The following is a 27,681-nucleotide window of genomic DNA, read 5'->3' as shown; positions in this document are numbered from 1 at the left end:
ATAAGATATAAAAACATCATGTATAAAAACATGATATAAAAACAAGTCATATGTAAACATAGCAGCAATATCTTTAAATAAATGCACCTAATATTATATAAAGCTCTGAGGTTCAGTGCTTAAGCAAATGTACTTTCTAGCATGGATCTATAGAAAACAAAGGGTGGGAAGCATATATAACAGACAATGGCAATGAAAGAGAGGAGGGTGCCTTCATTCTGAGTGTTTCCACTGCAGCCATGGTTTGTTAGAAGTAACGAAGAGTTAGATGCATATAAAAAAATAAATAAAAAATATCGGGTGTAAAAGTGCCTTAGTATCTTACAGACTTCATATTCTCACCATAGAATATGTGTGCATAATTAAGATAACTGATTTTAGCAAGATTAACCACCAGACATTAATTGATGCCATATTTTATGTTTTTAGCAATGAACCATGGACTGTGTAAACAGACCATTAAGATGTTAGGATAACACTGGAGATGAACCATTAAATCCTTAGAGTAAATCACAGTTCCAGTTTTGCTATCAACAGTCAGCAGCAAAATCCATGATCCATATGTTATCAAAAGGCTACACAGAATTATGTCTTGTATATTTAGTCTAATGAACATTGCATACCAATAACACAAATAATGTACAGCTCTAGAGCTGAGATATAATGTGAGTTTTACTTACTATGATTGACATGGATAGCCAGAATATATGTTCATATCTGCTTGTGCATTACTCATGCATACACTAAATATCTCCTCTTTTACTTTTTTTTAACCTACTTTATAAAGAAGAATGTGGAAAAAAAAGGGGGTCTTTATCACTTAATTGAAAACCCAAACAATTGAACCACTATTCATCGAATCCCTTACATCGAAACCTCAAACCATCTATTTCCTAGAACAAAATAATGCTCGGCCAATCTAGTGACTGTCAAAAAATAATAAAATGTAAAACCTACTGAGGTAGGGAGCAACAGCTCCACAACCCCCACACACCTCCCTACTAAATATATCAACTCCGAGATTGCACTACGGTGGGGAAAATGGCAAATTCCTGATAGTGGCTAACCACTGTTTTGTCCTAGGAACAATTTCAGTTAAATTCCATTCGATGTTTCGAGGGTTTGATGAATAGTGTTTCAATTGTTTGGGGTTTTAAGTGATATAGACCAGAAAAGAAGCAGTACACCCTTACCTAATACTAGGCAGAATGTAGGTTGCCATAATTTTTAAGATATGGCCATGTTATAAGATTGCTTGGAAAACAGATATCTGCTTAACCTTAGCACACAAAAAAATTATTTTTTGCAAGCAGCATTAGTTATGGGTAACTCAACTCCACACAGGTTTTTCATACAGTGATCATTACAACTATTGGATTTACTGTGTTTCATTGTTTCCTTATACTCGGGATGTTCCCTAATAAAATGGACCACCATTATGTCTTTTGTAGGGTGACGACAGCTACAGTGGTTCATGGTATGTAACCAAAACCAGTCTATTTTCCAATACATACTGGTGGTCTTTTTCTTTCTGGGCATGCTCATATTCATACTCGCAGTCTTTTTCTTTCTGGGCATGCTCATATTCAGCAGTATTTTTCTTTCTGGGCATGCTCATATTCATACTCGCAGTCTTTTTCTTTCTGGGCATGCTCATATTCAGCAGTCTTTTCCTTTCTGGGCATGCTCATATTCATACTGGCAATCTTTTTTCTTTCTGGGCATGCTCATATTCATACTCGCAGTCTTTTTCTTTCTGTGCATGCTCATATTCAGCAGTCTTTTTATTTCTGGGCATGCTCATATTCAGCAGTCTTTTTCTTTCTGGGCATGCTCATATTCATACTGGCAATCTTTTTTCTTTCTGGGCATGCTCATATTAATCTTTAATCAGGAACACTAAAGCATAAGCTAATGCTCCCTTTGTACTATCCAGAAGTTCATGCAGTGAGATACCATCAGTTTCCATAAAATGAAGCATCAAACGTCAGCTTGTGACGGAGATGCAAAAAGGCATCTCCTCAGTTGTAATAATTTCCTTTGGCTCCCTGAAAGTGCCTTCATAGATTATAATCCTTTCCCATTCTGAGCTTTTCTACAGCTATGCCTCTGACTGGTGTACTATGTTTAAGACATCGTGTAGAAATCTATGGTATTAATTTACCCCTCCTAATATTGTAATCATTTGCAACACATATTAAGGCCTAAACTCCTCTAGCACAGCTTCTGCTTTAAGTGCGAACTATGTAAATCATTCTTGGCAGTCACACATTCATGATATAAATTTAACTTCCAAAAAAACTCACTTGTCTTTGTCTATTCTTAAGTGCATGCTATTTTAAACCATCTAGAGCCTTTGATGAGTTTCTTTGTTTATTATTCATATATTTGGTTTGTTAACTTGGTGAATTGGAATACATCAGAATTATTAGTTTTGTAATTGGTCATCATGCAAGAACTCATCATTTTGCCTCCTTACATGTCCTACACTGGCTAAAGGTTTATCACCATTCTGCTTACATCTAATTATGTTTTGTCCACAAATTGCTATGCTATGCAATGGATGTTGTCTCATTACATGAGCTCATGGAGAGTACACAGAAAGAGCAGTAGCTTATGTTTTAATGTTACTGATTAAAGATAGATATAAGTACACTTATAATTGCATATCATTATCTGAGACTAGTCAATAGAGGCACCCTTCGCAATAGTTCAGGCCATTTGTGAGGAGACTTGTCTCTGTGAGATGACACTAAGTGTTCTATTATCAAAGATAAACTAAAATAACTAACCTACATTCTGAGGTATATCCATGATAAAGAAAGATTCACAACAAGCTTTAAAAATAATTTCCAATAAAAATGTATACAAGGAGTAATTTATTTATTTATTTGTTTGTTTATTTTTTTGGTCCCGTCACCATTAGCATTTAAGTGTGCATCCTTTATTGCAACTTTAATCTTTATACAATAATTCCCATGGAAGCTTTAGGTCTACCAGTGGGCTGTTCTGTTGTGCTTTCAGTGCTAATCTTGTTACCTCTAGCCTGGTTTCAGTCTGCATACTGCTTATTTGCTCTCTGTTATCTATAGCAATTAAGCTGGCACTGATGTACATGCTAGGTGTTTCATGTTTGTAATATATTCTGCTTATACTGGATCAGGTCCTGCTGCCAGTTTGTTTTGCTACTTACACGTTATGCTGCTTATTATTATTTTCAGTCGTTTAATCCATTTTTATGTTAAACTGTGTCTGATTTGCATGTTCTTGATACAAAGTTTGGATTAGATGCTTTACTTATAACCATCTTTTGTGGACTGTATGCAAACTGTTTTCCAGTGTTCTGTAATATCTGGAGTTTTTCTCCCTGGGCTTTACTGAAAATAGATCTGCCAGTTAGACATTCCTAGTTAACCAATATAATGAATAAATAAATATTTTAGTAGGCAATAACACACTATTTAATCGAGATCAAAGTCAGATGCATACAATAAAACAGTATTTATGTAGAAAGAACATGTAGTTTCATCCTAATAGTATATAGTATTCAGGTAAGTCATACAGTCTGCAAGTGTGCTATAAAATACTTTCAATACACAATATAATACAGGATTAAATATAGCAAATAATGAGAAAAAGAGTGCAGCATTATAAAATCAAAGGGACTAAACAGAGTCAGCTCACAAGAAGAGATGACAAAGATACACCCTGGGATTCAGCAAGCAGCTGTGCAGGAATAAGTTATTCCTGCATGGCAGGGACCGTTCATGTTCAGCCCAGCAGCGCGCCATGCATATTTATGAAGGCGCACTGACATGCTCTAAAACAGACAGGGTTCCGTGTATAAGCACAGGGGGTGTGTCTGAAAGCAGAGCTCTCACAATACACATGCCCCCTGCACTCCAGAATTGCTTTTGGCAATTAAAAATAAGCGAGAAGGCTTGTAACACCCCCATCCCATCAGGATAACAAATCTGGTCAAAGGCATAAGGGACAATCGTCCCTACCAAGCCAAAAGTTGTTAGAATAACACAGGTAGCATAAGCACATAATGCACACCTCCCAACCCGTCAGAGTAAGGAATGTGGACAAAGCTAAAAGGGACAATTGTCCCACAAAGCAGAAAGTTGATAAAATAACAGGTTCAGCATTAGCAGGAATATTCTGAAGGGTATAGATAAAATAACACAACAAAATTTCTTTTTTTAAAAAATGCGTTAAAGTTTAAGCAAAGCTGTGTGGGTGTGTCCGTTGCTTAGCTACGTTTAGTCCAGCTTAAACAGCACAAGAAGTTAAATAGCAAGAGACATCGAACATAAGCTGTATTACAATAGTGTAGTGGTTAGAGCGTATGCTTTTCAAACAGCCATTCCTGGTTTGACCTTCACTATAACCAATTTGCATACATACATACATACAAATGTTTCAAGCATGGGCATTAAAGCCCTTCTAGCTTGCCAATATGCCAAAACACTTGTTCCCATAGTAAATGTCCAGGCTGTTCTTAAAAATATCTAAATTAGTACTTGCTTTAATGTAATTTGGTAGTCTGTTCCAAGCATCAGCTACTCTGTCAGAGAACCAATTAGTACACTTCTCATTCCTATATAATCTTCTACATAGGTTATCTGATGATTCTCTAGTACTTTTTGATAACCTCACACATTCCAAGAGGCAGTTGTCCCTAAATGCCCTATATACCTGAATAAGATCTTCTCTTAAATATCTGTAAGAGACACTGTACAGGTTCAGATATTTTAGTCTTTCATAATAATTTAGATTTTCACATCCATGGATGCCCTTAATATATTTCCACTGTACTCTTTGCAGTTTATCCATGCTTGTTTTCCTATAGGGTTTCCATATTGTTATTCCACACTCAAGTTTGGGTCTAATGTAACTAACAAGCAATATATTTACTATATTTGATTTCCTATACTTTATAAATATTTTTATACAACCTATAGTTCTATAACTATCATTAGCCAATTGGTTGATATGATTAGAAAAACTCATAGCTGAATCTACCCAGATCCTTAAATGAGTCTACAGTTTCAATCACTGTGTGCTGTATTAAATATTCACCTTTCAGTTTATGGCTCCCAAATCTCATATGCTTAGTTTTTGATGTATTTATCAACATATTATTCTCCTGTGCCCAAATGGTCAATTTAGTCAAATTATTTTGCAGACATGCCTTATCTGTAACACTTGTAATCAGTTTACCTAATTTCAGGTCGTCAGCATATAGACTGTAGAAGCATGTGAAAGCAGTACATAAATATATATTTGTTTTATTATTAGCTACTAAATAACATATATTTGTTAACCGGAGTACTGCATTAGGTCCAGATGTGAGGTGTCAGTTTAATAAAGTTGTGAAACCCCATATAAACACAAGTGCCCCATACAGTATAGTTACACATGAATAAATGAATGAAATGTAATGAAAGCACATTGGGGGATGTCAGGGACAGTAAAGAAATTTATAATATGCAATGAATGTTGAATCAATGCCATACAGCAGATAGTCTATAAAATGAAAAATAAGTAATACTAAGCATTGCACAGCTCTGCTTACCAGGTGTAAGCATTATGTAAATATGACTGCTAAGCAATGAGTAGCCCAGCTAACTGGATTTGCCCACCGGTAAGCAGTGCTGAACCTATCCCTTTAAGCACTGTCAGCCTTAGCTAAGCAGGTTTGCCCATAGCTTAGCTTAGCTCAGCATATTCAAAACTGTCCAGTCATGGCAAAGGGTAGGAAATTAGTCATATTTAATCCCCACAGGTGGGAATACAACTCATAACTGGTTGCAGCTTCCCACTGTAGGCAGTATGGCAGGAGTTGGTGAAGGCATGCACTTCCATGCACAGTGCTGGAGCATAAAGGAATCCAAGATCATGGTAAGACTCCTGGTACAAAACCATGATGAGAGACTGCTGCAGGGCCAGTACCAAGGCTCCCACAATATTAAGCGGAAGCCTGGGACCATCTCGCCTGTGATCTCACCAGGGCCACTGGTATCCCTTGGACTGGTGACCAGGTCTGGCACCACTATGCCGACTTGAAGTGGAGTAAGAGGGAGCTCTTGGATGAGTGGGTCCAAGAAGCAAGGCAGAGGGGTGATGTCCCAGTAGTGTGTAAGTATTCATACTAATAAATGTTTACTAATGTCCAGCCTGTGTACATGATGGATAGGTATGCCTAAATATTTCTCTGTTTCCCTTATGGCTGCAGCTGAATGGGCTGTGAATCAGAAAGCCCATGCTAGTAGGCTGCAAAGACTGTGTTGCGAGGCTGGTGAGTAACAATCCTGCTTGTAGTAGTCATTCCAAATAAATATAAAGTAGTAGAAAGTCACCTGGCTATATAAAAACTGTGCATGGGTTGTACTGAATAAACCAGACAATATGACAGTAATAGTCCCATATAGGTCATATTTAAATAAAACTGTAACTGCCTGGCAATAAAGCTCTAAATCCTGGCCTGGTTGTGTTTACTCTGGTATTGTATGGCATTTATTGTTGCATTCTCTGAATAGTAATGTTGTGTTAACCACTGTTACCCACATGGTGCTACATAAAAAAATGTCTAGGAATGTCTGTATAAGACTGTTGTAAGTACAAAATCAGACTGTACAACCAAGACAGACTTAGACAGAAAACACAAAAGAGACAGACAGCAGTATCCAAGTAGCGCATACTGCTGTGACTTAAATTGTTGTATTTTTAGCAGACACAACCATGGTTTGAATCCTGTGAGTGGTAGTAAGATATATGCATAATCCTACATCTCAACAGTACAGATTTTTCAGAATGTCCATATAACTGGCTCATATTTTCTGCCTGTTCTTCTGTCCCTCTGGCAACTCAGTGAGATGATCTCAGAATTGTAGTCATGAAATAATGACATACATTTCATTTTCAGATCTCAAAACCTTCATAAAATGTATTTTAAAACAAATCCTGTCACTCTGGCAACTCTCCAAGTTTATGACAGCAATATTCAAAACATGTCCCTATTTCTACCCCCATGTTGCCAAGCTTTGCCAGATTGTGTGCATTAAGAGATTGAAAGGTATGTGTATAATATTAACTTGTAATCTGGGAATATGTGTAGAAACAGGTAGTGTTAACAAACATTCCCTCCACTGGTCTGTTAGATAAGAAAACTGTGCCTGCTAATAAAGATTTAAATCCTGGACTGGTAGGGTTTACTCTGGTATAGTATGGCCTGACATGTAGCATTCAGTAACATCTGATATCAGAATAGTACTGCTGTATCAACCACTGATTCCCACATTGTGCTACATAAAAATATGTCTAGGAATATCTGTGTAAGACGGCTGTAATTTCAAGGTCAGACTGTACAACCAAGAGAGGCTTAGAAAGAAAATACTGAAAGAAAAAACAGCAATATCCAAATAGCACACTCTGCTCTGACTTAAATTTATTTTTATTTTTATTTATTTATTTGAAGTTTGTTTGCCAGGATGGTCCATTGGGCCGAATGAGCCCATCTTCAATGGAGTCCTGGGGAGAAAAGCTCCATAGATACAATATCAAATATACAAGTAAAGAATAAAATAACATAACAGTTTGTTAAAGTGTCAGAATAGTACATATAAGCGCAAGTAATTGTTAATGCAACAAGAAAACACAGAAGAGCATATGCAACAATTCATATCAGTTTACAATTTTTTAGTCTCTCTGTTTACTAGCAAAAAGAAAAAAAAAGTGTTAAGTAAGACAATAGTTAGTAGGTGTGTGCAGAAGATATTAACATAAGAGATTAATTACAATGTGTATGTTCCCATAGGAGGGATGAGTTTGTAGACTAAGGGGTAAGGTAGTAGCTGGTGATGTTATGGGAACATGAGCATTCCCAGAGAGATGATAAATGTGAGTGGAGGAGTGATTTAAAGATGGGAAGGCTGCTGGTACTGTGGATATGAGGTGGGAGGGAGTTCCAGAGATGGGCAAGGGAAAAGGAGAGTAAGAGTTTGCCTGCTGGACGGGCTAGTTTGTGGAGTTCAGTTAGGTTCTGAGTGCTGGTTCTTAGGAGTCTGCTAGGTTGGTGCATGGTGAAGGTTGAGGTGAGTGAGGGGCAGAGTGAGGGCTTGAAAATGAGCTTATGAGCATGAGTTAGTTGAGTGTAGGTAAGGTAGTTTGGGAGTTCTAGCCAGTTGAGTTTGTGGAGGGCAGTACAGTGATGGGAGGAGGATCTGGGCCCAGTGGTGAATTTAGCAATTTTGTTGTAGCAGGAGGAGAGTTTTGTTTTGATGGAGGAGTTTAGGTTGGTTAAGAGTGGGGCACCATAAAGGAGAGAAAGGATGAGGTATGTGGTAGATAGGAGGAATCTAGTGGATGGGGAGAGGAAGCGAATATGGCGGTAGAACATACCGAGTTTATGATGCGTTTTATTAATGTTTGTTAGTGTATGGGAATCAAATGTAAGCTGATTATCGATAAGAGCTCCTAACAGTTTAGCACTGGAAACAATTTCTAGGGATGTGTTGTTTTGACTGGTTATGAGAAAAGAATTTATGTCGATAGTTATGCTTTTGGATGGGGTGAATAACATGAGTTTGGTTTTTGATGGATTGAGAGCTAGATGGTTATCATGCATCCATTTTTCAGTGGTTGAGAAGGCATCTTGAGTTAGTTTTGTAAGGGAGGAGATGGAGTTTGCAGCACAGATAATAGTTGAATTGTCTGCATATTGGACTATTTTAGCATTTGGGATATTGTGGTGGAAGTCATTAATGAAGATGTTGAACAGTAAGGGACCTAATATGGAACCCTGGGATACACCAGTGTCAGTGTTGAGGAAAGAGGAGGTAGATTTCTTCCATTTGACAGATTGTTGCCTGTTGGAAAGGTAACTGGAAAACCAGTTGATACAAGAGAGTGAAAGATGTAGGTTAGAGAGTTTGGTCAGCAGGAGGGAATGGACGATGGTATCGAAGGCCTTAGAAAGGTCTAGGAGGAGGGTGGAGACAATGCAGTTAGGGTCTCTAGCTTTATTTACAGTTTTGAGGAAGGAGAGTAGTGCAGTAGAAGTGCTGCGACCGGGTCTGAATCCATGTTGTGTTGGGGTTAGTAGGTGGCTGTTGGTGAGGTATGGTAATAGTTGTATGTGGATACATTTTTCAAGTAGTTTAGAGATGGGAGATAAGATGGCGATAGGTCTAAAGTTGGAGATGTTATTGTTGTTTCCTCCTTTGTGGAGGGGAATAATGTAGGCTTTTTTCCAAATTTGGGGTACATACCTTCTTGGATTGACCAGTTTATAAGTATACAGATGGGGGAGGCAATGACTTCAGCAACTGTCTTTAGGAAGAAGGAAGGGATATTATCAGGGGCATTAGAGCAAGGTTTTAATTTAAAAATGATTTTTTTTATAGTAGATACAGGTATGGGTTTGAGAGAGAAGAGAGGGAGGTGGGAGGTGGAAGAGCCTGAGGAGGAAGGGGTAGTGGGAACTGTAGCTGGATGAGTGGAGTTATTTGTGAATGATGATGTTAATTTAGATATGGAATCAATGAAGAAGCTATTAAATTGGCAGGCTAGGTCAGTATCAGAAGTATTGTGAACAGGGTGTGGGTTTTCCTTTTTGCCAGGGTTGAAAAGGGAGGAGATACTATCCCAGAATTTTTTTTGGGGTAGTCTTGTGATTATTTTGGAGGGTGATATAGTAGGATTTGCGGTCAGAAGTGATAAGTTTCTTAACTCTGTTGCGGAGTGTTTTGTATTCATTTAGGGTGGCTGGGGTTTTGTTTTTATAGTAGTTTTTCAAGGCTCACATGGCAACTAAGGTATCTGGATAACCATGGGATGGTTTTGCTCTTGATTCTTTTTGTTTTTAATTGTTGCATTTTTTTGCAGACAAGCCATGGTTCAAATCCTGGGAGTGGTAGTAAGCTGTATGCAAAATCATACCTCTGAACTGTACAGATTTTTCAGAATATCCAGATAATTGGCTCATATTTTCTGCCTGTTCCTCTGTCCCCCTGGCAAATCAGTGGGTTGATCTCAGAATTGTAGTCACTAAATAAAGACATACATAATATTAACATGGAATCTGGGAATATGTGTAGAAATAGTCAGTGTTAACAAACATTCCCTCCGCAGGTCTACCAGGTAAGAGATCTAGAAGTTAGCTATAAGACAGTTGAAGTATACACTATGTACAAACATACCATTGCCCAAACCAGGGCATAGGGTATTGTAATAATACCTGCACCTTAATGATTAGAGCAATGGTCATTAAAGTTGTGAGTACTACAGGGATATATAAGTTGTTAATTGACATCTCTCTCACCCCCCACCATACCTGAAACAATAATCTAAATACACACAAATCAGTGGATATGTTTACACCAAACCTACTGTTGGGATATATGTCCTATTGTTCAATAAATATTGAAATGTGTTTCTATTAATGTTCCATGTGTAAATACTATCATCGGTGGCCTGTTGCCATCAGTGTAACCTGCATGCCATTGTAATGACCACTGTAGTTCCGTATATGCATGTGTTCTGTTTGCTGTGCAACTGTCCCAAATCTGGTGTTTTGGGTTAATGGGAATATCTATGCATGCTGCTATAACTAATCCTGAATTGTGTTAAGTATTACTAACCCATATATGTTTTAAAACTGCAACACCATAGCATGTTTGGGAAGGCCAGTCCCAGCGGACCCACCTCTCCCACCTCATCTGGCCATGTCACCGGGCCCCAGCATATCTAGGACCCCACCCCTGGACCTCCTCATCTGCTGGTCCTGCACCACCTTCGGGTGGAACCACCTCAGGGGATGGGGCTCGTCCCCTCCCAAGAGCGGACTAGATCCTGTCACCTGAAGTCAGGTCCAGGGATTTGTGCATAGCGAGCTCTGAAGGGAGTTTCAAGATCTGCTACACTAGCTTGAGGGCCACATGGTGCATTTAGAACATCAGCCTGCCCCTCCTGCTCAGCCCCCAGCACAGCCACCTTCGGGACTGTGAAGGTGCAGTGGTGACTGCCCATGGGTGGGGACCTCAGTCCCACTGTTTCCATTTGGGGACTCATGGGCTTCCGATTTCCAAACAACCCTCCCCATCCAAGGTCCTTACCCCCCACATTTGTCATATACTGCCCCTGTATGCTGTCTTGTCTGTCTTCCTACCCAAACTACCTCCACAAATATATCTACAATCCTTCCCCAACATCCCACTCTTACCTTAAAAAAAAAGGGCAATCTGGCCCCCAAAAAATTTTGCCCCATACATAGCTATCCATTTTGCACACGTGTCCACTGGACACATGTAATCTGGTCCAACTGGCTTCACAACACATTATTGTTGTCCTCACTCCTCTGTCAAAAGTTTGAGTGTCCAAGTCTACCTCTAAATTCAGTACATATGCAGAGCTGTTGCTGTAGAAGAAATGGACAGCTACGGACCTTCCCTATACCCATCCTGCACATCCCTAGCTACTTTCCCTATTGTTTTTCCCTCTGCATACCCCCTTTTTCACCACTTTCCTATCACCTCTTTTTTTTTCTTTTAAAGCAATTAGCATGGGGGTAAGTGGGAGTAAGCACTTTTAAGCAGTAGTATGCGGGTTTAAGTTTGTTTGCATGGTGGCAAGCAATGGCTACACAGATTAAGCACTGTCAGGCTAACTGTCTGTAAGCTTATTTAACCAGAAGTTAGCAATGCCCCATCACACAAACCCACTTACAACTGCTTAAAAGTGCCTTACTCAATCTGTATCCAACAGCCCTTGTTCTGCGCAACAACAAAATAATCAGCTTTTGCAAGTCTTGAACCAGGACCCTGCACACAATTGACACAGTGCTTTACCACTAAGACATTTGAACTGTACATGCATGTGATTTTCCCAAACCTATCATGCAGCACAGTCATTCAACAATAGGGAAAATATATTTATATATGTAGATGTATGTATGTATACATTTATTTCCATACAGGAAAGGTAAAGGGGCAACGTCCATGTGATGTAGTCATTTATAGTAGTGGGTTGCTATGACATTGGCTATTGGAAGTACTACACAGCTGGCTGCACACAATTAGCAAGTGTGGAACAAAAACTGATGCAGAGGCCATCACCTGATCATGAGCATCACCTACAAAAGCCATGCTGCAACCTATTCAAACCAGCTCGATCCTTGTAATGGTGAGAGAGAGAAAGAAAGATATATAGAGAGAGAAATACAAAAATAATGATACTAAAAAACAAAAAAAACTACAAAAAAAAAAGCAAACCAAACAAGGAAGACATCCAACTGGTACACAGAAGAGAGCACAATAATAAAACAGGTATGTGAAACATGTCAGCATGTAATTGAATGTAGTACTTGGTCTGTAATAATGGGATAGATGATGTTGAAAGATTTATATGTGCCATCAAGACTTGCTGTAATGATGTCCTGGTGAACAACTGCTATGGACATAGCATCTGGCCCTGTGGGCAGTGGGCCATACCTATCAATTGTGCAGATCTGCACAGAATGTCAAGATTTAAGCCATCATAATGTCTGTTCTGTTCCTTCAAACATCTATATTAGTCTGGCAAATAGCTGAAGGTGGAAGTAATGAAGTCATGATAGACACATGAGTTTCAGATCTCACACCTTCAGAACAGTCATGGTAATGTGAAATGTATCATGCACAAACTTCATAGGTTTGTAACAGGCATATCTATGATCTGTCCCTATATATATCCCCCCAATGTTAGGCTGTGTCCATATGTGATTGATGTTCTGTTTCGTAGCAAAACAGAACAGTTCAGCTGTGGAGGAAGGAGGTTCAGAGTGTGGATCCAATGTCTGAATGCACTTCATACATATATATATATATATATATATATATATATATATATATATATATATATATATATATATGCTGCATGATATGTTTAAGAAAACATCACACATATTTGCAGCTCAGATGGCTTAGTGGTAAATCGCTGTGCTTTGATGTGCAGGGCCCTGGATTAGACACTTGCAAGGGCTGATAATTTATTTTCTTGCCAGCAAAAGGGCTATTGGATATAGATTGATTAAGGCACCTTTAAGCAGCTGTAATCCGGTGCAAAATGGACAGTTATGTATAGTGTGAAATTCTATTTGGGAACAGATTGCCCTTTTTTTGTTAAGGTGAGAGTGGGATGTTGGGGAAGGATAGTAGGTATATTTGTGGAAGTAGGTTGGGTCAGAAGACAGACAAGACAGCATACAGGGGAGGTATATGGCAAATGTGGGGGGTAAACACCTTGGACGGGAAGGGGTGTTTGGAAATTGGAAGCCCTTGAGCCCCCAAATGGAAACAGTGGGACTGAGGTCCCCACCCATGGGCAGTCACCACTGCACCTTCATATCCCTGAAGGTGGCTGTGCTGGGGGTTGAGCAGCAGGGGCAGGCTGACCCTCTTATTGTGCCATGAGGACCACAAGCTGGTGTAGCAAATCCCCCAATTCTTTGTGGAGCTGCCTATGTACCAGACCCCGGACCTGACGTCAGGTGACAGGATCCTTTCTGTGCCCACTCCTGGAGAGCGAGACGAGCCCCATCCCCTGAGGTGGTTCCACCTGAAGGTAGTGCAGGACCAGCAGATGAAGAGGTCTCGGGGTGGGTTCCAGACATGCTGTGGCCTGGTGACATGGCTAGATGAGGTGGGAGAGGTGGGTCTGCTGGGACCGGCCTTCCCAAACATGCTACTGTGTTGCAGTCTTAGAACATATGTAGGTTAGTGATAGCACAATCCAAGATTAGTTATAATAGCACGGATAGGTATTCCCATTAACCCAAAACACCAGATTTGGAACAGTTGCATAGCAAACAGAACACATGCATATATGGAACCACAGTGCCCATTACAACGGCATGCAGGTTACATTGATAGCAACAGGCCACCAGTGATAGTGTTTCAACATAGAACATGAATAAAAACGTATTTCAATATTTGTTGAACGATAGGATATATGCCCCAACAGTAGGTTTGGTGTAAACATACCCATTGATTTGTGTGTTCAGTTTATTGTTACAAATATGGTGGGGTTGAGAGAGATGTCAAGTAGCAACTATTATATCCTTACAGTATGAGGTCCTCAGACCTTTTTTCCTGTTTATGTCTTCCAGGTACCATGTCCCGGGAGTGTCTTCTTGCGTATCCTCCCCAGGAGAATGATATAATAATAAACTTCCTTGTCCAACATCACAGAACCCTCTTTGCATGCATGGCTCAAGATCTGCAGGAGAATACTGCCCTGTGGAATGAGCAAGTCCATAGGGTAAATGATGTCGGCTTGCATAACCGCAGTTATGAGCAGGTGCAACATCATTGCACTGATCTCATCCGCCACTCCCATCAGCATGCTTCTGCAGTTAGGAGGGTGAACTCTACACCCTGCCATTTATGGTCTGCAGCTGTCCAACAAACCCCTGTGTAGGGCAGCCACATGGCAGATCTGTTTGCATATACACACACACACACACACACACACGCACATCATCAACACAGCTAGTGCACCTCCATACCTACACACACCACATCTGCACAGCCCAATTGATAACAAAAAACCCTAATACACACAGATGATGTCAACCAAATAGCTTGGCCTAGGTCTCTGGCAAACCCACAACACATCCTGTGCATATGATGATACCTGTTCCACATCCCTGTCATCCATACCATCAATGCAGGGACATGCTAATATGGTTCTGATGCACAGGGTGAATGTACTAAGGTTTAGCAATGTAATGCTGTGTAACATGTTTTCAGCTGGAAAGCTTAACGCTTGCATGTCAAGATGTGTAGCTGTCCAGCCATGATGCATTATAGCTGTTATTAGCGCTGACTGATTGTGGTCTCCATAATGTATTCAGTTTGTGTTGTAGGTGTCTATGTGTCAGCAGGATGTTGGATTGCTGTTGTTTCCTACATGGGGTATGACACTGTGGTGACACACTGACTGTGTCATATCCTGGATACAGCTGAACACAAGTAACAGGTCTGTATAACAGTTACTGCATGTGCCACATGGCTGATAGGTCTGAGGTGTGTATACAGATGAGTGCATGATGGCTGATGTCAACAACCCTTCTGCCGTGGACAATGGTAAGTGCACTGGGTGGCACACACCAAATGTTTGTGAATAAAACACACACACACACACACAGGCTTTGGTGTTGCTGCAATACACAGAGAATACTGTACACATGGATGCACTTAATTTTGCAGTGAACTCATTTTAGCCTATGTAATTCACCAAGACAAAATAGGCAAAACATCACATCAGTAAATAATCAGTCTGCCAGTTTTATGTTATTGACGATGGTGCTGGCAGGGTATATGTCCTCTTCCCTAATGCAGTGCAATGCTGGTGTTGGTAAACATAGGTGTGCTGGTGTAGTGTCGGGTGGCGTAGAACCACACATAGTGTGATTGACAACTACTTAACCTGTTAACATAAATGAGTTTATATTAGAACATCGAAGTTTCAGGTCTTCGAATGTTCTAATATCGAGACCTAATAAGCAAAAGCTGAAAATAGCGAAGTTTTAGATAACTGAATTCTTTCCTAGGGAAAGAATTTGGTTGTCTATTCCTGTCACTTCACTAATTTCAGCTCTGTGGTGGAAAGTTACAGTCGGGTTCAGGTAAGTGTGCGATTGTGTGGACGTGAGGGTTAGGGTGGGATAGGTGAGTTAGGGTTAGGGCATGAGTCAGGTAAAAGAGCAAATATTTGGACATGAGGGTTAGGGTGGGATAGGTGAGTTAGGGTTAGGGCGTGGGTAAGGTGTGTGTGTGATAGTGACGGACCTTAGGGTTAGGGTTTGGGTTAAGATAAGTGGGGTAGGTAGTGGTGTATGTACAGTTTAGTGTAGGTTTAGCTGTAAGATTTTAGGTGTATGTGTGTGGATTGCTGTTTGTTTGGTGTGTTTGTGTTGTGTGTATGTGTTTTGGAACAGCAAATGTTTTCCCTAGGAAAAAATTTGATGTTCTAAATTTTCAGTCTTACCGGTTTTCGGTTACTAGGTGTCGATATTAGAACATTTGAAGACCTGAAACTTCGATGTTCTAATATATAGACCCACATAAAATGTACAGTATTACAGCAGACTAAGCGAGGGGATATACATAACAATAACCCCAATGAGGATGGCTGTGCCCACAACATCCACACCCAACTATATATACCAACTCCAGTATTGCTGTACAGCTGTACAGTGGGGAAGAGGGCATTTACACATCTACTACTAGTTTTGATGGAATGAATTTCCACAAGATGATTCCTTTGAAATGTTAGCATTTGCCAGTCAGTTCTTGGACAGATGACCTCCTGGGACATGTACTTTCTGAAACCTGAAGTAGATCCTTTCACATACACACATACTTACTTGGCAACACAGAGTAGAACCCCTACCTAGGTACTTATTGCTACTTATGTGTTTTGCCTTAATTGCGCACACCACACAGCTTTTAGGATGAGGTGTGTCCCAAGTTTCCTGTTAAGTGCAGAACATCATCAGGCCTTGTACAGTATGGTAATGGGGGATGTACTGGCAGTTAATGAACAATACATAGTGTATCATACTGTCATATACACATTGACAAACACATAACAGTCAAAGACACATCTGAGAGACCTGGGTATCAGTGCTAACTACCTTGTCAGTGAGTCCATTCTGTTACAGATAATTTGCACATGGCACATGCATCATTGAGAAGGATAGTGTAATCAGTTACCTGTATGGTTGATGGCGACAGTGGTCCTAATACAGTGGACCTTGGTACATGTACTGGGGGTACCATGGTGTAAGACAATATACCCAGCACCCACACCCAACATTGGATATTTTACTCACTGAAGCCCATGATAATGCTCTGACATACCCATGATCACACATTGATCAGGACTGAAATACAACCCCTTGTCTATCTAATCAGTGCTACTACAGGGATATGCATTTATTGTACATGCCACATGGATAGTAGGGTGAAGGTTTGTCATGGCTCTCCTAATGTCAGCAACATCACTATCTGTTATAATGTATGGCAAGGTGTATTGTATTTGGAGAATGTGGCCTCAGAATACTGTATCCTACAAATATACACACTTGCACACATACACACACTTGACAGGACTCAGTGGGTAACCCATGCCTATCTAACCATTTGTACAGCAGTGTTATGCTGGTACTTCAACCTCCAGGTAGCCCATAGGGTGAAGAGTGTAACAAGGTACATTTAATGTCCATTACAGCAGCAGCCATTTCTAACTATGGCAATGGGGGTGTAGTATGTGAGAAACCCCTCAGCGTATTATCAACTACAGGTTTACAAACATACATACACTGTTATTCTCAGTAATGCACACTGATACATCTGTCCATATTGGGATCCATAGGTGCAGGTGTTCCTAGGTGTGTACTAGGATAATGTCCATGGAGAGATGAGAAGAGTAGGGGATGTGGGTACAGTGGTATCATGCCATCTGACATTTGTCAGCAGGCCATCTATCAATTGATGCCACTTGAGTGATCCCCAGGGTGACAGTTAAATGCAACATCCAATCATCTGGTTTTCTCTTGCAGAGGGCCAGTGAGATTTTCCAACTGACATGTATGCAACACATATTACATAACATGGCCAGTGTCTGGGTTGGAGACCTGTAACCAACCATGTTCTGTTGACTGTGGTAGTCTAGTTGAGGTATCCATGGCATGTGCTGCATCCAGGGTGGGGTTTCCTAGCTGTCGCATTCATAACACAGCTGGGCAGACATGTCAGTGTCAGTCAAGCATAGATTGCCTGTAACCAGACAAGATGGATACCTGACATCTGCACATCTGTACAGAGGACAGACATAAATCAGCCAGCCAACAGGCTATGCATTAGGATGAATGTTTTGACAGATAGACATCTGACACTGATAGGTATGCCATTACTACATGACAGCAGCCCTCAATGACATGTCATATGCACATAGTAGTCTGCAGTTAATATCCACATATCAGATCAATATCCAGTAGCAAATACTTAACACACAGCTCACACACCAAGAACACGATAGTCAGTACTCAGTGTCCAGCTTTGCATTCAGGGGTGTATGGTTCCAGTACTACAGTCTGCAATCGACTCTTACTTGGGAAAGCACTGTTAGCAGTCATAACATAATGATACAATATGTGCAAGTGTGACTGCATATAACCTGGGATACTACCCATGTATGAACCACATACAAAGAGAAAATATGATTATACTAGCCACATATACTCTGGTGTCCCATACAGTATACTCAAACCCCTTGCTACTGTAATGACAGCACATAGAAGTATGTTATGTATATGGAATTAAATACACTTATTAAATATGTCATTACCCTGCTATTTCATCAGACTGGAATGTGATCACTGGATACCAGGGCTGAGCTATGCTTAAATAAAAATGCTAAGCACATTTGTGCACTGGTAAGCGAAGCCTGCACAGTGTAAGCACTTATTCGTTTAGCCGTGCATTAGCCGCACTTACCATCAAGCAAACCCATGCAAACCTGCTTAAAGCTATGCAAAACTGCCTTAACCACTCTGTATCGCACATTACTAGTTCTGCCTAGCAACAAAATAAACAGCCCTTGCAGGTCTTGAACCCAGGACCCTGCACACTATAGTCATAGCAGTTGACCACTAAGCCATTGGAGCTGTGAAAAAGTCTAATGTTTTTTCAAATATATCTATCAGTACACATACTGAATAGTAGTGAACAAATGCTTTGACTTCTACAATTGTTTAGTACTTGTTAGTGAAAATAGTGTTGAATCGGTATGTTGTTATATCTAAATATACACATATATAAATATGGTGGGATACATCTGGGAAGGTATATACAACACTCATGTTTACACATAAGGATGTTGTTGTTGTTGTGTCTTTTGGCTTTTCCCAATTAGGGGTCGCCACAGCGGAACTCCAGTCCGCTAATGATTAGTAGTTGATTTTTACATGCCGAGTTACCAGCCCTGACGCACAACCTTCAACGAAGGTACGTCCATTCACGCATGAATCCACGCAGAAGATGCTCTAGTTGAGAATCGAACCAGACAGCATCTTACTGTGAGGCGACAACGCTACCGCAGCACCACCACCGCAGTTTTATATATATATATATATATATATATATATATATATATATATATATATATATATATATATATATATATATATATATATATATGTACACACATATGTAGATATATGTATACATGTACATACACACATATATATTTTATATATATTTATATACATATATATCTGTTTATTTATATACATATTCATATGTATATGTAATATATATATATATATATATATATATATATATATATATATATATTATATATGTATATGTGTGTACATATGTATGTATATATATATATATATATATATATATATATATATATATATATATATATATATATGTATATATATAGCCCCATAAGCCTGACTAGCCTGGTCTGCAACGCTATGGAGCACATCATCATGGAACTCATTAACAAAGACATTGGCAACCTCCAAACACTTGACCCAACCCAGTTTGGCTTTGTTAAGGGCAGATCATGCCTAGTAAATCTGGTTGACTTCTTCGAGACAGTCACCAAGGCCATAAATGAAAGGAAGGTAGTTCACACAGCCTACCTTGACCTCTCCAAGGCTTTTGACACCATTCCCCACTCTGGAATTATAGAAAAACTCACCAGCCTGAACATAAACCCCTATGTCACGAGATGGGTTTCCAACTGGCTTACAGACAGCACTCACACGATAAGAATAACGGGCTCCAGGTCTGACTCTAAACCAGTCACATGTGGTGTCCCACAAGGCTTAGTCGTGAGACCCCTACTGTTCGGCATTTACTTCTCAGAAGTACAGGAAAACACAGGAGCACTATGGCTAACCAAGTTCGCCGATGACTGTAAACTGGGAGCCATAATGGCTGACACGGACATTCTCCAAAAAGGCCTTACTGAGACAGACACCTGGTGTCAAAGTCATGGTCTCAAGCTAAATTCCAAAAAATGCATAGTCATCCCGTTTGGAAAAAAAAAACACCCATGAATTACCACATAGGTGGCAGCCCCCTTAATGCAGACGAGGGAATAAGAGATCTGGGGACCCAGGTAGATAGTAATTTCTCCTTTGACAATCATATTGCCAAAGTAGTTAGGAAATCCTTCTATGTAGCCCATCTAATTACTAAAGGGTTTGCATCTAGAAATAAAGAGGTTATAGTGCCCCTTTACTCGTCACTCATCAGGCCCATCATAGAGTACAATGCCCCATTTGGGATGTACCTCACAAGACACTTCCAACAGCTGGAAAGACCACAAAAGTACCTCACCAAGAGGATTACTGGCCTCAAACATATGTCCTAAATAGCCCAACTGGAAAAACTCCAGCTGTACTCAGTTGCATATCGCTTACTCAGAGGTGATCTCTGCCTGACTTACAAAGCCATGTCCAACTCAGAATTGATGGACATGCTCCACCTAAAGAAATCCAAGTCGCTGGGAGCCACTCACTCTAGTGAGCTAAACCTTGCAACAACAATAAATAGAACATGCTGGAGAGATAAATTACTGTCACAGAGACTCCCCATGCTTTTTGAACAAAATTCCTAACTACATTAGGCAGAGCCCCTCACTAACACTCTTCAAGAGAAACCTTGACGAGTGGATGGGTAACAGAAAATACACCCCTGGGATTACTTCATTGGCTCTTCTTGACAGATGCTCAGTTAATTAATCAATGGGGTGGCGAAAGCTGACACACTCTGGCTAGGATTATAAATGCCCTTGGGCAAATAGCCTAGTACCTACCTATGAACCTATGAACACACACACACACATATATATATATATATATATATATATATATATATATATATATATATATATATATATATATATTGATAACATATGCCCATAACACATAGTGGAGTCATACCTCAGCACCAGTAGTCACAACCTCTTAGTGCTAGGGGATGTAATGTAAGTATTGCAGGTATAAATGTAAAATGTTGCTACAGTAACAGGGGTTGTATCAACAGACATGTTGTGTGAGAAGTCACTTCTGATACTGACATGTACACCATCAGTTACTAACAGACATCATAAGATCATCATAGTGAAGTACCACACAAATCACAGTAATGATCCTGTGGAATTCAACAGAGATATGACCAATAAATATGGACAGTGTGACACAATCTGGGCAGTCCAGAAGTATACACAGAATTCCTTCGTGCAAGATGTGTGGACCAAACCTGACAATGTGAATGTTTACAGCCATGTAAATGGGGATATCACAAAAATACTGAAATAGATAAGCTCACACAGTTGATGCATTCACACACTCCTGTCTGTCCTAACACATATTAAGTAGAAGAGCAGAGGTCCCAAGCCCACATACTTCACACTAGTTAGTGGCATACATTTTCACAGCATCCCACTACTTTTTCAGAAATACACCACACTTATGGTGGCCAGGCAACAGTACATCTGACAAATATCCGGACATAACATCACACTAGATAAATGCACTGAGCTGCTAGGCATATCACAAAGCACTGTGCAAACTACAGGCAGACTGCCACAACACTGACCCAAGTTTCCTATGAGGGAATACACATGTACTTGCAAATGGGTCTATATTATAAACTCGAACGCTTACCTTATCGAATCCGTAAATGTCGACCGCTCCTCATTGAACTACATAAACACTGAATGCCCTAAACCAAGAAATTCAAAACATCGAACTATCATACTTGTCCTACCCCACTGCCTGCTACATACTACATACACAAACAAACTAAATAAACCACATACATACACTAACCAAAACCCTACTTCTAACCCTAAACTAAACCCTACATCTAACCCTACATATACCACCATGTATTCACTTAACTTAACCCGTGCCCTAACCCTAAGGTCCGTAACTATCGCACACTTACCTTAAAAAGCTAAACCCAAACAAACTAAATAATCCACACGCATACACTTAACAAAACCCTACACTACATCTAACATACATTACCATCTATGCAGTTACCTTAACCTGTACCGTAACCCTAAGGTCCATAACTATTGCACACTTACCTTACAGAGCTATAATGCAGAAGGCCAACCATGACAATTCAACATTTCCGGTTTTGTTCTTCTGGACATTCAGTGTTTTCGCGTTTCGATAAGGACGGGTCGACATTTAGGGATTTGATAAGGTAAGCATTCGGGTTTGTAATATAGACCCCTTGCAAATATAGCAGGCACTACAGGCATGTAACAACATGGAGTAACAGACACCAGTGTGAAAGTGCATTCTCACAACCAATCTGAACACACAGTCACAGTCACATTATGGTAAACCTAATTAATAGTACAGTATATGGACTGTGTGAACAAAACCATCCTCATATGTGCCACTCACAAACTAACCCTACATATACTGAGCCAATACACAGTGTAGTCTGATGCCTGACTGTGTAATGGGACATGTGTCAGTCTGACCCTACACACATGTACACTGATAGGGTACCATAAAATGGAGCAGCATGCATCAGATACAATAGGAACAAGAACAATGACATCTACCACAGTCTGTACACAGGCCAAGTAACATATTCACAATACACACTCTGTCAACAATCACCATAAGTACACAGACCTCACTACTGTACAGACTACAGCAGAATGTCCAGGTTTTGTCCTCAGATATAAGGCCTATTATACATAACATGTCTAGCAGTCTGATATCTCACTTGTATGTTATCAGGTATGATGTCAGTAAATGATGTACTGTACATATGCACCTCTTACTGCATGACATATGGACAAAGGGTGACAGACTTGGTGGATGGAGGCACAAACACAGGGCCAATATTGACATATTGCTGTGATAAACTGAGAAAATTCCTAGTGTAACAGGGTTTGTTATGACATATCTCTTCTGAGAGATATGAAGTCAGTAACTCACATGGATGTCACCATGTACTGACTGCAATCATCAAAGTATGCTACTGCATTTCTAATGACAGGAAATGTGTGAGTAACACACCACATGCAAGACTCCAAACTCTGGCCAGTCTGTAGATAACCCTACAGATGAGAGTTTCCTCAACCACATAACACTGCCATGCCAGACTTTAAATCATGTAGAACAGCCATATCAACACAAACCCTGTTAAAGCAACATTACTTCAAATGTAGAACAGCAATACTTACATTCTGTCCCAGTGTCTGGAACATCCCCATTCTGTTTGTTGGCCAGCTACCCTCTGTGATGCTGTTTGTGAAACACCCACATGAAAGTAAAGGAAAAGGGCCAACACCCACATGAATGCTTAGTTATAGGAGTGTGTTTCCATACAATTGGCTATAGGAATGATACCACAGCTGTTCCACATGCAATTAGCAAGTGGGGGACTGCAATTCATGCACATGCCATCAGTGATTATGAACATTACTTACAAAACTCAAGCTGCTGCCTATGCAAAACAGATGTACTTTTCCACATCCACCAGAGAGGAAGAGAGAGAGAGAGAGACAGAGACAGAGACAAAGTAAAAAAGGAAAGGTGTAAGACACCAAGAGCCAAGTGTGTTTGTGTATGATCTGTGGGTGGAGAGTGGTTTCTGGATATTATAATGGTTGCCTATATTGTTTACTACTCCATACTGCCACAAAGTAATTGCACATGGCTGTACACATTTATGGCTGAGGATTGTTTTCAACAACCTCTACAGTGTTTCAAAACTATTGGCCTTGTAATGTGGACAATGGGACATATAAGTCCTCTATATAATGATGTAACAAAACCCACACTGCAATGGATCCTGATACTACACAATCACCCCAACAGGATACTGATGACACACACACACAAACACACACATACCAGTACTGAGCTTCAAATCCCTACCTAACTATGTATTGCTATTACAGTGTTGTGCATTTATTGCACGCACCATGGAGCTTACATGTTGGAGAGCTTTCCAAAGATATTTTTGAAGGTGAGTGACATCAGCAATAGTGCTAAAGGAGGGGTAAGGAAAGTGTAGTAAGTATGAATGTCCACAAAAGCATGTGTTAAAAAAGACATGCGTACACTCTTTTCTCGGAGACATACACATTGTCACAGTTAGCAGGATCAGGATTAGAACTACTATCTAACTAGTTTCCTACACTACAGTATTACGCAGTTATTGTAAGTGCCACAGAGCTTACATGGCTGAAGTGTGGCCAAAGGGTTATTTCAAGGTGAATGACATGAGCAGGTATGCTAAAGTAGGGCAATGGGATGTATAGTGAGTGTGAATGGCTTCAAAATCATTAATCTCCACACACACACACACACACACACACACACACACACACACACACACACACACACACACTTGCCAGTACTGAGATGCATAGGCTAATTGCCTCAGAGGTGTATAGTAGGTGAATGGGCCTGAAGGCTGTACAAGGCTAGGCAAAGGGAATATCTTGGCATCAGGCCACATGACAATAGTCTTCAGTGTGGTTCAGGGGTGTAGTCCCTGGAGTGGTCCCCACGGGTGGGTATTGTATTCACCATCCACTCATCTGGGTTATTATTGTGGGTGGCCAGTGATGTGCACTGCTTCCCATGTATGTGATCCGTATTCCATAACATGGACAGTGTCTGGGTTGAGCACATGTCCCACACGCATGTTCTTTGATGTGTGGAAGTGTACTTGAGGTCTCTGGGGCATGTTGTGTGGGCAGATTGTAATCTTCTGATGTAGAATTCCCGTCCTAATTTAGTGGGACCTGGCTATGGAACTGAGGTCATGCTTGCAATTACATTGACAGCATGATACAGGTATTCAATTGAGTGGCGTCTGTCCATACAGGGCATGTGTATAAAGCATGGTATTCCCTTTGTGGGTTACATTTGCAGGCTGTACAGTTGTTGCAAGCATCCAGTGGGGAACTTAGCAAAAGGGCCACTGTAAGCATTTATTTGCCTACTGCAGGGATGGAACAGGGTGCCATGTCCTTTTACTTGCTGAATAACACACAGTCAGGAGATGTAACACATCACAGTACATTCTGATGTCAGTGACACTGTTGTGGTCACCAAGCATGTAGTCCACTGCAATCCCACCATGGTTACTTTCTGTGAGGCAATATGCAGGGAACTACCAGTACAGTGGCTGTTGCCTAGCCAAGTGTGTTGTGTATGAGACATGGGTGGAGAGTGTTCTCTGAGTAATAGAAAGGTTGCCTATATTGTTCAGCAATCCATAATGTCACATGTAGGGCTATGGATTATCTACACCAGCCTCTGTGGTGTTTGACATCTGTTGTCCTTGTTAGGTGGACATTGTGACATATACTAGGTCCTCAACATAATAATTTAGCAAAACCTGCCCCACAATCCATCCTGTTATTGCACAATCCCAGCAACCTCAACACAGGATACTGATCACACACACACACACACACACACACACACACACACACACACACACACACACACACACACGCACTTCTTAGTACTGAGATGCAAACCCCTATCTAGCTATGTATTGCTACTATAATGCACTGCATTTATTGCATGCACCACAGAGCTTATAGGATGTATGCTGTCCCAAGGTACTTCTAAGGTGAGGAACATCACAAGCCCTTGTAAATACTGGAATTAGGTGATGTAGTGGGTGAGAGATCCCAAAAATAGTTTTACCCTAAACACATTTACATTTACCAGGGGTGAGGTTCAAACATTGATCTAACAATCTTTATGGATCATTATGTTATGCATTTACCACATGCACCACTGACCTGACATGGTTTAGGGTTGGCAACAGGTAATTCTAAGGTGGATGATATCTGCAGGACTGCTAAATGCAGGCTCTGAGATGTGTATTGGGTGTAAATGGGGCCAAAATATTTCAGGTACACACATAAACACTTGCTACAGATGAGATTCAAACCCATACCTGTGCAGTTACTGCTACTACATTGTTCCGCATTTACGGTGTATGCCATGGAGCTTACATGTTGAAGAACTCTCCACAGGTATCTTTGAAGGTGACTAACATCTGCAGCAGTGCTAAAGGAGGGGTAAGGAGAGAGTAGTAAGTGTGAATGTCCATAATATCAGGTATTATCAAAGGCACACGCATTCTCTCTCTCTCACACACACACACACACACACACACACACACACACACACACACACACACACACACACACACACACACACACAGTCTCACACTCACCATGTCTGGGATTTGAGCTTCTACCTAATTAGTATGTTATATTACAGCATTACACAGTTATCACATGCAAAACAGAGCTTATAGGGTTGGCTCTTGTCCAAAGGGGTATTTCAAGGTGACTGACATCAGCAGACTTGCTAAAGTAGGCCAATGGAACATGTAGTGATTGCAAATGGCCTCAAAATCTTTAATCTCCACACACACACACACACACACACACACACAGTTTCACAGTTGCCATGTCTGGGATTAGAACTCCTACCTAGCTAGTATGTTACAGTATAGCATTACACAGTTATTGCAAGTGCCATGGAGCTTCTGGGGTGAAGACTTGCCTAGAGGATTATTTCAAGGTGAGTGACATCAGCATGAGTGCAAAACTGGGCAATGGAAAGTGCAATGTGTGTGAATGGGCCATAAACCATTCCTCTGGAAACACACACACACAACACGCAGTCACACACAACTTTACATTTGACAGGACTGGGTATACAAATGCTAGATGAATACTGATTTGTAATATCATGTTACACAGTTATCACAAGCACCATAGACACTATAGGGCTGAGGACTACCAAAATCAAATGTCTACAGTGATTGACATTGGCACATCATGTGATACTGGCCAGTTGGATGTGTGGTGGGTGGGACAGGCCTCATGATGGAAATCTCTCTGTCACTGTCTGTCTCTCTTCCCCACATATCTTTGTGTGTATGTTTGACCTATTATAGTGTGTTGGCCTTGGATGTGTATGAGTATTCCTATCCAATGTGTGTGCAAAGCATGAATGGTGTGCAATGTGGTGTGTGTGCACAGACATCTGTAAGGTCCACTGTTGTTGTCAGACATGGGCTTCATTTATCTAAGTGTAGGAGCATGCCCAGTATGACCTTCTGTATTGAGTGTGTGTGAATCCATTCCAGGTAGGTTGTACTCCAGTCCAGGATTTTGTGTTCTACACCTCCAGCTAGTGACCTGTTTCTGTAGGATATCTGTAGATAGGTTGACAATATGGCATCACAATGGGCTAAAGATAGTGGGATACTGTAACTATTCTGTCTGTGCTGGTTGTGTTACATGGTTGGTGTTAGCAGAGATATTCAGACATATGTACTGTTTTACAGCATGATGTATTATGTCATCAACTACTAACAGATATACTTATTTGGTCACAGTTATTTCCTGGGAAATACAAGATGAATAAAGTTGTGTCCAGTATTGTGGTTTGCAGCCTACATATTCTTGCACACTCATGCCATTCTGGAGGAGTAGCTGCAGACACTTGCTGATGGGTTTGTGTAAGTGGTCCAGCAACTTGGTGCTGTGATGGCTAGTATCTCCTGCTTGTACATCTGTTGACATAAC

Source organism: Protopterus annectens, chromosome 2.part1 (assembly GCF_019279795.1).
Source record: "Protopterus annectens isolate FY-2018-M chromosome 2.part1, PAN1.0, whole genome shotgun sequence".
NCBI lineage: Eukaryota > Metazoa > Chordata > Ceratodontiformes > Protopteridae > Protopterus > Protopterus annectens.
This window is presented reverse-complemented; position numbering follows the sequence as displayed.